The 12,184-nt window shown below is 40.6% G+C and overlaps 7 non-coding genes across 7 annotated transcripts; 3 read left to right on the forward strand and 4 right to left on the reverse strand.

Annotated features, from left to right (window-relative positions):
• Positions 1 to 2,223: 2,223 nt before the first annotated feature.
• TRNAT-AGU (transfer RNA threonine (anticodon AGU)) lies at positions 2,224 to 2,297 on the forward strand. Its single transcript has one exon. It is a non-coding gene; the product is annotated as a tRNA-Thr (tRNA).
• A 3,318-nt stretch (positions 2,298 to 5,615) lies between these two features.
• TRNAC-GCA (transfer RNA cysteine (anticodon GCA)) lies at positions 5,616 to 5,687 on the reverse strand. Its single transcript has one exon. It is a non-coding gene; the product is annotated as a tRNA-Cys (tRNA).
• Positions 5,688 to 9,038: 3,351 nt separating this feature from the next.
• Positions 9,039 to 9,158, forward strand: LOC136781486 (U5 spliceosomal RNA). Its single transcript, XR_010823928.1, has one exon. It is a non-coding gene; the product is annotated as a U5 spliceosomal RNA (small nuclear RNA).
• A 1,177-nt stretch (positions 9,159 to 10,335) lies between these two features.
• On the reverse strand, positions 10,336 to 10,409 carry TRNAT-AGU (transfer RNA threonine (anticodon AGU)). The gene has a single exon. It is a non-coding gene; the product is annotated as a tRNA-Thr (tRNA).
• A 287-nt stretch (positions 10,410 to 10,696) lies between these two features.
• TRNAA-AGC (transfer RNA alanine (anticodon AGC)) lies at positions 10,697 to 10,769 on the reverse strand. The gene has a single exon. It is a non-coding gene; the product is annotated as a tRNA-Ala (tRNA).
• Positions 10,770 to 11,208: 439 nt separating this feature from the next.
• Positions 11,209 to 11,280, reverse strand: TRNAP-AGG (transfer RNA proline (anticodon AGG)). The gene has a single exon. It is a non-coding gene; the product is annotated as a tRNA-Pro (tRNA).
• A 391-nt stretch (positions 11,281 to 11,671) lies between these two features.
• On the forward strand, positions 11,672 to 11,746 carry TRNAP-CGG (transfer RNA proline (anticodon CGG)). The gene has a single exon. It is a non-coding gene; the product is annotated as a tRNA-Pro (tRNA).
• Positions 11,747 to 12,184: the final 438 nt, after the last annotated feature.

Below are 12,184 nucleotides of genomic sequence, written 5' to 3' on the forward strand. Positions count from 1 at the left end.
ACTGCTCATTGGAATTTCAATATCCAACGCTCCTGCGAGCCATAATTTGCCTACCAAAAATTTCCTCTTCTGGGAGAGCGAAAACTTTCTCTCGCTCTTTCCTCGGATCCGTGGAAAATTCCATGCGACTTTTATCATAACTCGAGGATTTTGCGGGATGACTGGTGCAATCTTGGGGGTTAGAGATGGCGAAAAAATTAATGGCTGGGGAAGGGGGGGGGGCTGGCGGTGGCTTGGATTTAGAAATACACGTATAATACATACCTATATACGTCATATATTTCTTTGTAGGCGGGCTTGTAGCGGAGAGCGAACGACTCGTACTGGTTGCACTCAACGAAATTAAACCCACGTTCCTCGACCTCACCGTCCGTCCGTCCGTCCATCCGGACGGACGGTATCGACGGTTTCGGCTTTTACCGAGTTTCACGCCGCTTTTTCTCACTCACTCCCCCCCCCCCCTCCCACATACACACACTCCTCTACCTCTCTTTAACCCACATTTCCCAAATTGCCACGGACCAAAAACACGATTAAACGGTAGCACGAGAATAATAATAATTAACTCTCTTTATTTATTTTTAAAACTGTACCATTGTAAAAAATGAAATTTCAGTTTTTGGACCATGTATGTATACGCTTATCAACGATTATCGCGGAAGAGAGCCGGCGATTCCATTGTTGAAGAGGGAGGAAGAGGGAAAATATAAGTGAATGAGCGATTCTGTGTTGCGAGAGAAAAATTCGGAGCTGGTAAAAAAGAGGAGAAAAAAAGAGGTGAATTTGATGGAGAAATATGGAGAGAGGGAAGAAGCTTGGGAGGGGCGGAGGGGGTAAAAAAGGATGGAAAAAAAGAGATACGAGAGAAAAGAGAGAATATCGAACGGGAGAGTCGAGATAGGCGGAGTCACCCTAGCCAGGTTTCCATGGCAACGTGACACTCTCTTTCGAGCTTACGAGCTTTCGAGCTTTCAGCCTCTGGCATATCCACAATCTCTCTCTCTTTCTCTCTCCCCCCCCCCCCCCCTCCCACTCTTCTTATCGTTTTTCTCCACTTCCCTCATTAAGGAACCAATCAAAAATTCTCCTCAAGATATCTCAATTTAACCATAAAAAAAAAGACAAAAAATAACAATTACCGTATCAACAATTCTCCGATCAGATTCAATTATTCGCTGGCACAGCTATGTATCGCACGATATAATTTCATTATCGAAGCTGCGCGAGACCAAAATAACTTTGAATGCTGAAGACGCTGGCTGTTTTCTCGTTTCGTCGGATTTTCACACGTATTACTCGCGAAACTCTCAGACTCGTCACTTCCAATCAGCTTTTAGAGTAAAAAGCACGACCTTCTGGTGTCCTTCGTGTTTCAGAAAGCTTCGCTCTCACCGTTCGACCACTTTTTAGCCTCGTTCACAGCTCGCATATGCAGGAGCACTGCGTGTTTATTTACTGTCTCCCGTACGTGTGCTGCTAGGCGTTTCAGTGTGTTTACATTAGTGTGCGACGCGAGAAAGAGCGAGACGACATATGCAGACCGTGCCCATCTACGTATTTCACGCGAAACTGTTCCACGGAATTTACGAGCTTTCCTTCAACAGTAAAGGGGGGGGGGGAGCCCCCTCCTAATCTTTTGTCTTCTTTTCCGAGTATCGCTTATACTCGGTTCGTCTTGAGCAGGCCCGGGCTTCCTACGAATCATCCGTTCGATATTTCTTTTTGTTTCGTCAACAAACCAATTCTACGTACTGGCTACACTATTCACATCATCGCCCGTAGCTTGTTTGGTTAACCGCTCATTGCTTCTGAAATGTAAACAAAAAAATCTGTTTATAATTCTCATTGGGTTTTACTTATTAAGGTATTCATTCCGAGAGATCAAGAATCCTATAATAATATTTACAGAACTGATTGAGAACTGGCCACAGGGAGGATGAAGGAAAGATTTTACAGCACTGAACCGAGGCCACGTGAATCGTCATTAATATTCGAAACGAACTGGCGAAAAGTTGGCTCTTACCACCTGCCGTTACGTAATTCTCCAAATTCCTCGCGAATTATCAAATTTGCATACGTAAATTAACGAAATATGTGAGTCTGGCCAGATAAGTATCGATAATAGACAAAAATATTTGTGCCCGAATTATTTATTTATCGAAATATCATTCCTTCATTCCTCGGCAAGTTTTAACGCTGCTTTATCGATCCTACTCACCTAACGGCGCCGTGGCTTAGTTGGTTAAAGCGCCTGTCTAGTAAACAGGAGATCGAGGGTTCGAATCCCTCCGGGGCCTGCGGAGTGGACTTTTTTTCGCTCGCCAAATTTTTTCCAAGCAAAGAGAAGACTCGAAAGTTCGCTTTTCGTTACGAGGAAATTTTCAATGACCGTCGTAACACGAGGATTAACCTTTATTTACACTCTACACGAAAGAACACAAAGAGATTTCCAGAAATATACATAGACGAGCAGAGTCGAGATTGCAAGAGGGACAAGTTTTTAGGGTTTGGTACGTATGTTGTTAAAAGATTTGAGAAAATTTCCAACGAGTAGCAGCAGTCGTTATCTTTTATCCGGTTACTTCGCCAACTTTTTAAAGCTCTGCCGGAGGGTCAGTATTTTTAACCCAGAAGACGTAAAGTTAAATATTCAGCTCGTTCGAGTGCCATAAAGGAGCCGTTGGTGGCTTACCAGGGGCGGAATTTATTATCCGCTTCTTTCTGTAAACTTCTCCCGTCGCATTATTTATAAAAATATTCCGCCACCGTCGAGCGTTTATGTCAATTATCGCCATGTTGTTCGGTCCTTGGGACAAAGTGGTTTAGCGGGTTATAATAATTGCACCGAATTGTTTCGATAAAATAAATTAATAAAAATTTATCGGTCGAAACGCGAGACGCGCATCAATTAACTGGTTAAACGGACAAACCCCCATGAAATTCAATTGTCTTCGCCCCATGCTTCGTCTCGAGGCTAACTACCCTTATATTTTCGTCCCCCTCTACATAAAGCTCGCTATTAGGGTGTCAATTAAATTAGATCACTGGCGAGTCCAGGCCAACTTAACTGACGGCATACACCGCACCTTTCTCGATACAGTGCGTCACACTCTCGAATAACTATAATAATAGCTTTCCTTATTCCGGTATGGGTATAAAAATTTGCAACGACTAATTAATCGTGCAAAATAAAATATAAAAGCCGCAGGGTTTTAATGAATTTAAGCTGTAAATTCGGCAGGGTATTTAATTGCATAAAAATACATTGCGATATATAAACATGGAATTTTTGTTAATATTTAACATTATTCATCGATGGATAATCAAAGTTTGCGCAGTGTGTTAAAATTATGCACTTGACGGGAGCAAATCGAATTAGTCTCGGTAGCTCGTCGAGTGTAATGGCAGGTTATATTTTACAATCACTTGACTGTTTATGAATAATTTAGGTGAACAACCCCTGGCCATTGGCTGGTAGGGTGGAACTGGCAAGCCTCCCAGGACAAAATGCAGCGATCCCCCGGGATTCATCGTCCCTTTGTCGCTGGTGGCTGGAACAAGGATCCGGTATCCCCAATTCACCCTCGTTGCCTGGATCATCCTTCCACGCAAGCTTGTCCTGTTGCCAAACATGTTGGGATTCCTCTTGTCATATATATAGTAATATGATTACGAAATTGTTCATTTGGCCCCAACTTGAAAATTTCGACTCTTTTGACACGATAACGGTATAGTTATATAATTATTATACAATAAAATCGATCGTAATAGATATATCAATGATAACAAACTTACTTGATATTTCGTTGAACATAACTTTGCTTTATATAAAAATACCACTGACTAGGATACTGTGATAGGGTTAGGAGAGGTTTTTCATACCTTGTGAAGAAGTTTGTTTATATTGCTGTTGCTATAAATTACAAAAATTAATTTCATTTTATATATATATATATATATGCAAGTATCCTTGTCAATGGACTCTTCAGGAAAAATCAGCAATTGCTTTCGGAAAATTGCAATCTCTTATCATTCTAGTGGCAAGGTCGACTGTACTTACCTTTGCCAGAGCTCATTGATCGAACTGTTGCTAAAAGCTTCAATTTCCAGGGCTCAACACCCAAGTGTCCCGCATGAAATGTAGCGTGAAGAGAAGTGATCGGATTGTTGACTCGGTGAAAGCTGCGGATCAAAGGAGGTTAAGCACGTGTGATCCTCCATGAATAAGGCAAGAATGGAGAGAAAGAGGGGGGGGGGGGGGGAGGGGGACCAAACGTCCTACGTAAAGTCAGATGACAGATGGGACTGCGCTAATCCGCCATTATCGTTAGTTGCGATCGGTCCCTCGGAACTTTCCTTTCAATTCGCCAAGCCAGACTCTATCCCATGAATCACGTGATCATCCCCAGGATCATTGTCGGGATGGCACTCGATCGACTCGATACCACCGTAACTTTGATCACATGTACCGATGCACTTGCGGAAAATGACACTGGCTCTTCAGCATTTTACCGAATCCCTTCAGCTGTAATTAATTTTAACCTTATTAACTTTTATGGATAATTAACTTGACTATGGTAACTCGATATTTTTATAGAATTTAAAACTTTGATTAATTTTGTTAAATACCTCCAATACTTCTACAACGATAACGATCTCACTATGCTTGTTTTTTGTTTCACAACTAAGTGTTTAGAATTAAAAAAAAAGAATTATTGCATTACTAACAAATATCAATTTAGAACAGTGGGTCGAATGAGTAATGCGATGTTGTATCGCATAATTTGAACAGAAGACCATCGGTAGTCGAGGATTAAAAATTAACGAAAGAAATAAAATTAAATCTACAGAGAATGAAGTTTGGGAAAAATTCGCAGGGCGATTTAATTTTCAAGGTGAGGGAATCGAAAGTGGATCCGGAAGATGGAGCATACGTGACAAAGTTGATTTAGCCGCAAACAGGAATTTTAGGAATATAAACGAGGGAGTTAGGGAATAATCGGGAGGTGGGAAAGGAAGCAGGGGACTTATGTCGGATATACATTTCATTTGGCTGTTGGCCAATTGGCGCGATTGTGCTGTGGCCATTTTACGGATTCGTCGAGTATTTAGTGCCGGCTTACGGATTTTCCCTGTCGAAGCAGGTGGTCCGCCACTTCTGCGATTCATCTTCCCGTACTCGTTCTGCGGTGTAACCGATGATTCTTGCGTTTCGGTTTCCCGCTCATTCTTGCCCCCTCCTACTGCGGTTCCCCCTCCCCCACCTACCACTCACCATTCTTTATCGTCCACTCACTAATCTTCGTTTCTCCTGGACGATTCGCGTGTCTCGCACGAATTCCAGAAACCCCTGCACGCTTTTCTTTCTCTTCTTCTTTCTTCTCATCGACGATACTTTCTCCAAAAACTCCGAAACATTGAAATTTTCATTTATCGTTTATTCGCGAATTTATATTGTTATTTGTGCATGGAACGTACCTTGTCATTTGGATCGAGGATTTTCCGAATTTTTTTTAACAATAATTTCAACATTTTTTATCGATTATTATTATGCCGATACGTTGTTTGTTATCTCGGAATGATAATTAAAAAGAAAAAAATGAATAAAAGAAATGAGGGGGCACCCGGGTTTGAACCGGGGACCTCTCGATCTGCAGTCGAATGCTCTACCACTGAGCTATACCCCCACTGGTAAGTAGCTTCAGAGTTTAGCTCTTCAACTTTTCCCACTCTTGCGATAAGAAACTTATCGCCTACTTCGCGTGGTATAGATAGTAGAACGCGTCGTAACTATTTATAAATAAATAATATAGCCTATAACGTACAATTATTTGGTACAATTGACAAAATTATAACGAAAATATTAAATTCCTTATTATAATAGTGTAATAATATGGTATCTGAAAAAGAGTTTAATGTATAATTTTATTAATTACGAAATACAGTAATTAGGATAGTATGTAAGTGTTAGTTACTAGAGAGGGGGGGGGGGGGGGGTAAAGTTTTTCGAAGCATTTTAATGATTGTATCAGAAAAGCAGAAGCTGTTGTCAAACAAATAGCTGACGGTGGGGATGTCCCTCGAGCCTAGGAAGGCACCGAATGACGACAGGTAGTAAAATTTACTGCGGACCACCTAGTGGCTTCGTGACTTTACCATATGCCAGCGTGACTAAGGCGCACATGTCGAAATCAACGCGCACGAGCCTCCGTAAACGACACACGGGCTTCTCTCCCTTGCCAGCCTCGTAATCGAAAACCGGAAGTCTCGTTCCGATGAGCCCGATTACCATCCACGGAATACCAGAAACGCCTGGTGATGGTCGTTCGACGGTTATCGTGGCTCTGGAATGACTTCCTCGATTCCACGAGACTAGATATATATATATAGCACATAAGTTACGTTATCCAACGAATCGGTATAATACATTATTGAAGAAATCCAAGCGGGCGAGATCCTGGATATAAGTTTGGAGAACGAGGTTTACCAAATTTTTGCTCATTACGCCACGTTGAGTTAAAATTAAAAACTTGCTCGAGTTTTATTTTTACGCTCGAATTCCGGAAAAGGAGAGACGATTGTTTTTTTGCGAAAGGCAAAATTGTGGGTCTTGCAGCTCTCCGGTTGCTTTGCGAATTAATTCATCAAAACATCCACGGTCCAGCTCACACCCTCTTTTTGCCAGCATCTAAATATGGAGCAGAAATACAGCGAAGAATTGATTGTAGGATGCACTTACGTAGTTAACACACCGACAACCAACTAGCTCCCCTGAGTATCGTATATGAATGAAAACTTTGGATATTTTAACTCCCCGTTTTCTGTTTACACTCCTGTGTATACCAGCCAATATTGTTCCACTGTAAACACGGTCAATTGTATCGTCGGTTAGATCAAACCTCAAGATAAGCATGAATTCCCGACTTTTTAACAGCAATTCATGGAATATATTATATAATTGCACGCCAATGGAACACTAGAAGAGTTTCCGTGTCGTCTGAGAATGTTCGGAGAATCGTTGAAACGAGAAAGCCAATAAATTATTATCAAATTTGGGTAGCATCAGCATTAACCCATATTCAATTTTCGTATATAGAGCAGCGTTCGAGTTCTCAGCGACTGAATTAGTCAAGCTGATAGTCTTCAAGAACGCTGACCTCGAATTTGGCGTTTCAATAATTCAGTGAAACATTCAACTTCGCAGTATATATATATATATGTATAGTTATAATGTCCCATTTTAAAAGCTGCTTTTTCCTTTGCTCGATGCACATATATTCCAGACTGGGCCGTTCCGGTGGAAACTGAGAATCGGGCGAGGCAGCAATTGGGTCCTTTGCTGACCCATGCTCTAGCATTCGGTGCAGATGAGTCGATATAGAGTCCTGTCATCGTATATTTCTGCCTGGCATTTCAGTCCTCGGTGTGGGAACTCTCATCCGTGTGAGAATTGGCGAGCCAGTGTGGTGTAGGATCAATATAAGCGATGACATAGCGAGAGCTCATCTTTAAAGCACGCCCACGGAGCTTCGAAGCGACCAATCGCGTGGGAGCTTGGAGAACGGCTGACCAATGGGGAGGAAGCATCGATTTTGCGCGGGCTCTTTTTTTCGCGAATGTGAATTTCTTCGCGAAGCTGACGGCGAGCAGAGATGGAAAACGAGGAGGAGGAGGAGGAGGAGGAGGAGGAGGAGGAGGAGGAGGAGGATCGATGAGGATGGGGTGACTCTTCGAGGGGTAAACGAACCTCCATTTCATCCACCCTCCTTACTGTTATCGGCTATCCCTTTTTCAATCGGGGACCCCCCGCCGGGCAACGTGCCTTGCTACCTCATCTACATTCGATGCGATGCATGCTGCAGCAATCCTCGCTCTCCCCCCCCCCCCTCCTCCACTCGCCTACAGAAGCGTCATCTCGATGTTTAATCCCCTCCTCGATAATGCCTCGCAATATTTTCCATTTCTTCCTCCTATACATAACCTCTGCGAGCTCAACGGAATTTCTTCACTTTCCGTTACACTCAATGTCCCTTCGTAGATTATTCAACTCCTCGAGAATCCCGAGCACTCGTCATTCAATTTCTATATCAATTAGATCCTCCCGGATTCCCTCTCGTTGCTCTTCTTTGACTCCGCTTTTTTCTCCTTTCAAAGTAAATTTTCCCATGCGATGTTCACTTGCAAGGAATACGCCGTTTCCCGCGGCGATAGTCTGCAATCTGAACTTCAAACAGGAAAGTTAAGCAGTGCAGGGTTTAAAATTTCCGTTAAAATTTGCATGCAGATGAATCGTGAATCCTTATGAATGCTTGATTGGCTAACCGACGATTTGTTCAATGGAAGCCATTTTAATGGTCAAAGGTCAATAATGATCCAGCTTGAAAACGATTATTAAACGCGATCTTTTAATTCGGTTTAATGTGGGAAGGAAAATATTTTTAGACAAGTTTGTAGGAATCTTTCGAGAACGTGGAGTGGAGCTAACGCTTGAAACTTATGAAATCTCGATAAAAATTTGACCATTTCCGAATGGATCGCGTTCATAAATAAAAGTTAGACATATACGTGTACTTCTAGGGCCATTTACGATGGAAGTCCGACCGCTTCTCACGGGCCGTGCCCCGGGAGTTGGATTTTTATTAACCGTTACTCTTCGAACCAAAATAACGATAAATTTTTCTGCTATCATATACTTTAATCTATAAGGAATTTTCATAGGAATATACTTACTTTTGTATCATGCAAGCTAGACGAACATTTTTCTTACCTGGATTTGCGATATTGTATACTGAATTATTTTAGATATTTCTTACGAGAGTTTTACAATGATCGAATAGTGCTCTGCATGCGTCGGTTAGAATGGTTTAAACGTAAACGTGCCGCAACCTGTGGAGCATCTTCCAAACTGACAACTGTTCGCTGCGTCTATACCGCAGCGCTTAGTTCGCCAGTGGCCGCTAGGTGGCTACGAGGGATACGTTTCTCACTCATAAGATTAGGTTCACCAGGTATAAATAGGCAAGGGTTCTACCATCTCGTCACTCTGGTTTCACTTCAATACACGAATAAATCTTTCGCCTTTTACTAAAGATTTCCGTGGAGTGAAACAATTAAAAGGGTATTATCCCAATTTTTTGAGCACCCGACTCTTGTCGGGTCGTAAAAATATAACATAATTTTTTAGCAATGGTTGATAATCTGGTCAAAACTTAAGTGTAAGATCATTTTGAAACTTGTGAGATATTTGGTATGGACTTACACATATTTTACAAGTTTAAGCTTTGAACTTAAGGGATACCGCATTTGATGTTATAAGGTAAATTTTGTTTACATTTTCCAGCCTTCTCTCTTGATACATCGAATACGCATCGTAGCATTTTGGAAACTTCACAAGATTTATCCGGGTTGAACAATTCTATTTCTAAGTTTTCTCAACAATTTCGGGCCTTTCAAAAATTAGTAGCAGCAATCCTTGGCTTTTACACCTTATGCCATATGGACATTTAACAGTCGCCACACCGTAATAGCCTGAAGAAAAAGAAGGTAGAATCCATTGTTTACTTATCATAACGTAAACTTGAATTTGTTGGCGAGAAATACCACGCTTTTCATAAACGCTTGATGCATGTCGATAAATTAGGCGTTCCTACCCACTGAATAGTTCGAAAAATGCATCACAAGTGGCGCTACGATTGCTTTTATAGGTCGGCATTCATAGTAATTACTTATATTTAAGACCGACTTAAGCATAGGTTATCTTGTTCTATTACTGTTAGGTGAAAAAGGACAGTCGATACTTTAAGTCAGACTTAAATATAAGTAACGACTATGAATACCGGCCATATAAATTGTTCTATATAACAGCTTACTGCTTTAAACTTAATCGTGCTGCCATCTGTGGAGCTTCTTTGAAACTGGTCGTTGCTTCGAAAGCCTTGTCGGATTGCCACCACGTGGCTACAAAGAATGTGTTGTTTCTCGCAAATGAGTTTAAATTTCTTTTAGGACAAATAGACAGTGAGTACTACGTTTTCTTCAGGTTGTAATCCTTTAGGTGTATTATAGTCAATTGGATGACTAAAGAATGTCTTTAAGACCAATCGCTGAATAAGCGATAATTGCAACCAGTGTCAGATGACACAAAGCGTAAACCCGGAAGGTAGCTACTATTAATTTTTGAAAGACCAGACTTAGTTAGGTCGATAACGATTCAAACATAATTTTTCAGCTTAATCGTCGGAAAAGAAAAATGAGTAATCGGTAAGTTCTCCGACTACAGCCGGATCTAATTGAAATCATTAAGAAAAAAAAAGAACCTTGCTGAGTCCGCAAAGTAGGCCCCGGAGGGATTCGAACCCTCGATCTCCTGTTTACTAGACAGGCGCTTTAACCAACTAAGCCACGGCGCCGGTATTTATGGCTGGAATACGGTACTCATAAGAACTCTAGTAAAAAAAGCCTACAAAGATTGTTAAGAAATATCTCGTTTAAACTACATTTGCATATTTTACATTATTGATTATTTTATTTCAGTAGCTCCCTAAGGGATTGCAATAAAATGGAACCTATCTGTATGTTATATCGTTAGTATAAATAAAATATAAACAAAATGTATGAAAAAAAAACAAAGTTTTAACATTTCATTTGCAACTTAGGATTATATACCAATTATAGTATTTATAAAAAAAAGAAATCTTGGAGGCGCCGGGTATCGATCCCGGTACCTCTCGCATGCTAAGCGAGCGCTCTACCATCTGAGCTACGCCCCCGTTAAGATACTTTATACATTAATGACGTACAAACCTGTTTTATCGTAAGTGTGAAACGAATAATATATTTTTTAAAGAACATACCTTCCTACCTTGTTGCCTGGACAATCTACGTCTTCATGGTCGATTTTTTTTTCTAGATTACATAAATAATTTGACTCGTGCTAAAAAAACTCGTAGATCGTAAAATACTTCCTATAGTTATGCCATGAAGATTCCTTTCTATTCAGGTACACTTCCTTATATAACTTAAATTATGGTAACGATATATTTGCTATTAATTTTAACTGTTCTCTTCGTGCCACTTATATACATGTGTTCGTAACAATTAATGATGAGTAAAAACTATATGGATTCGAGATTTGAAGCAAAAATTGTACAAAATGCCTTCCATCGATCCAACGTTTCTATCTCCATAATTATTCATAAAGAAAAAAAAGGGCTCGTCCGGGATTTGAACCCGGGACCTCTCGCACCCTAAGCGAGAATCATACCCCTAGACCAACGAGCCGATTTGTGAAATCTGTACTTTCTGATAAAATCGATCAAGCTCACCAACCGATTTTGGCAGAGTGAAAGTGAAAGTCGTTCCTTTCTCTAAATTATGCAAATTTGCCTAAAATTGTCCATCACTCGATAAACGTCTGAAATATCCTATATATAAATAAGCATAATTTTTTCATATCACTTTTCGCATTATTAACTGGTTTGCAAGTTCAAATCTATCCCGAAAATTAGACTTTCTAAAACCAATTAAATCTGTCAAAATCTCACGAGTGGAATAATTAGAAAACGCCTCAGGGCTTTGCAAACTACGACGTTAGGAAAAATTTATCAATGGTTGGTGGATAATTTTGTGCAAACAACTGGTTCGTAAATCGGGATGAAGAAAATTTGCTGATGGCTCGTTGGTCTAGGGGTATGATGATTCTCGCTTCGGGTGCGAGAGGTCCAGGGTTCGAATCCCGCACGAGCCCTGCAAACATTTATATTTTGGTGATTCGAGCCTCGAACAGGATTTTAACGACTTTCGAATGCCCAGCGTACTCGACAGAAATTTTAAATCGATTATTTAGCATTTTACAAATTTTCCTTATCATTTCCTGCATATATCGCTCTCACCGGCTGCAATAACGGCACGACTCAAAAATATATAAATTTGAATTAAACTTCTGTAACAATCTTATTTCATATGTTCTATATAGCATTGAGAAAAAAATTGGCCACAAGATAACTCTTTCAATTTTCGCTTAGCAACGATCGTGCCCCTCTTTGGCAAATTTGCACAGGTGATTGCAAAAAAAGAAATATAAATGATTCGAGTTGAAATCTCAGAGTCAGTTAGCATCGCATCCTGTAGCATCGATGCAACAGAGCTCTTACGACAAACCTGTACAAAGCTAATTATTTCTGTA

This window comes from Prorops nasuta, unplaced genomic scaffold (assembly GCF_024137725.1).
Source record: "Prorops nasuta isolate Cenicafe-Biocafe unplaced genomic scaffold, Cenicafe_Pnas_1.2 PNAS00022, whole genome shotgun sequence".
Taxonomy (NCBI): domain Eukaryota; kingdom Metazoa; phylum Arthropoda; class Insecta; order Hymenoptera; family Bethylidae; genus Prorops; species Prorops nasuta.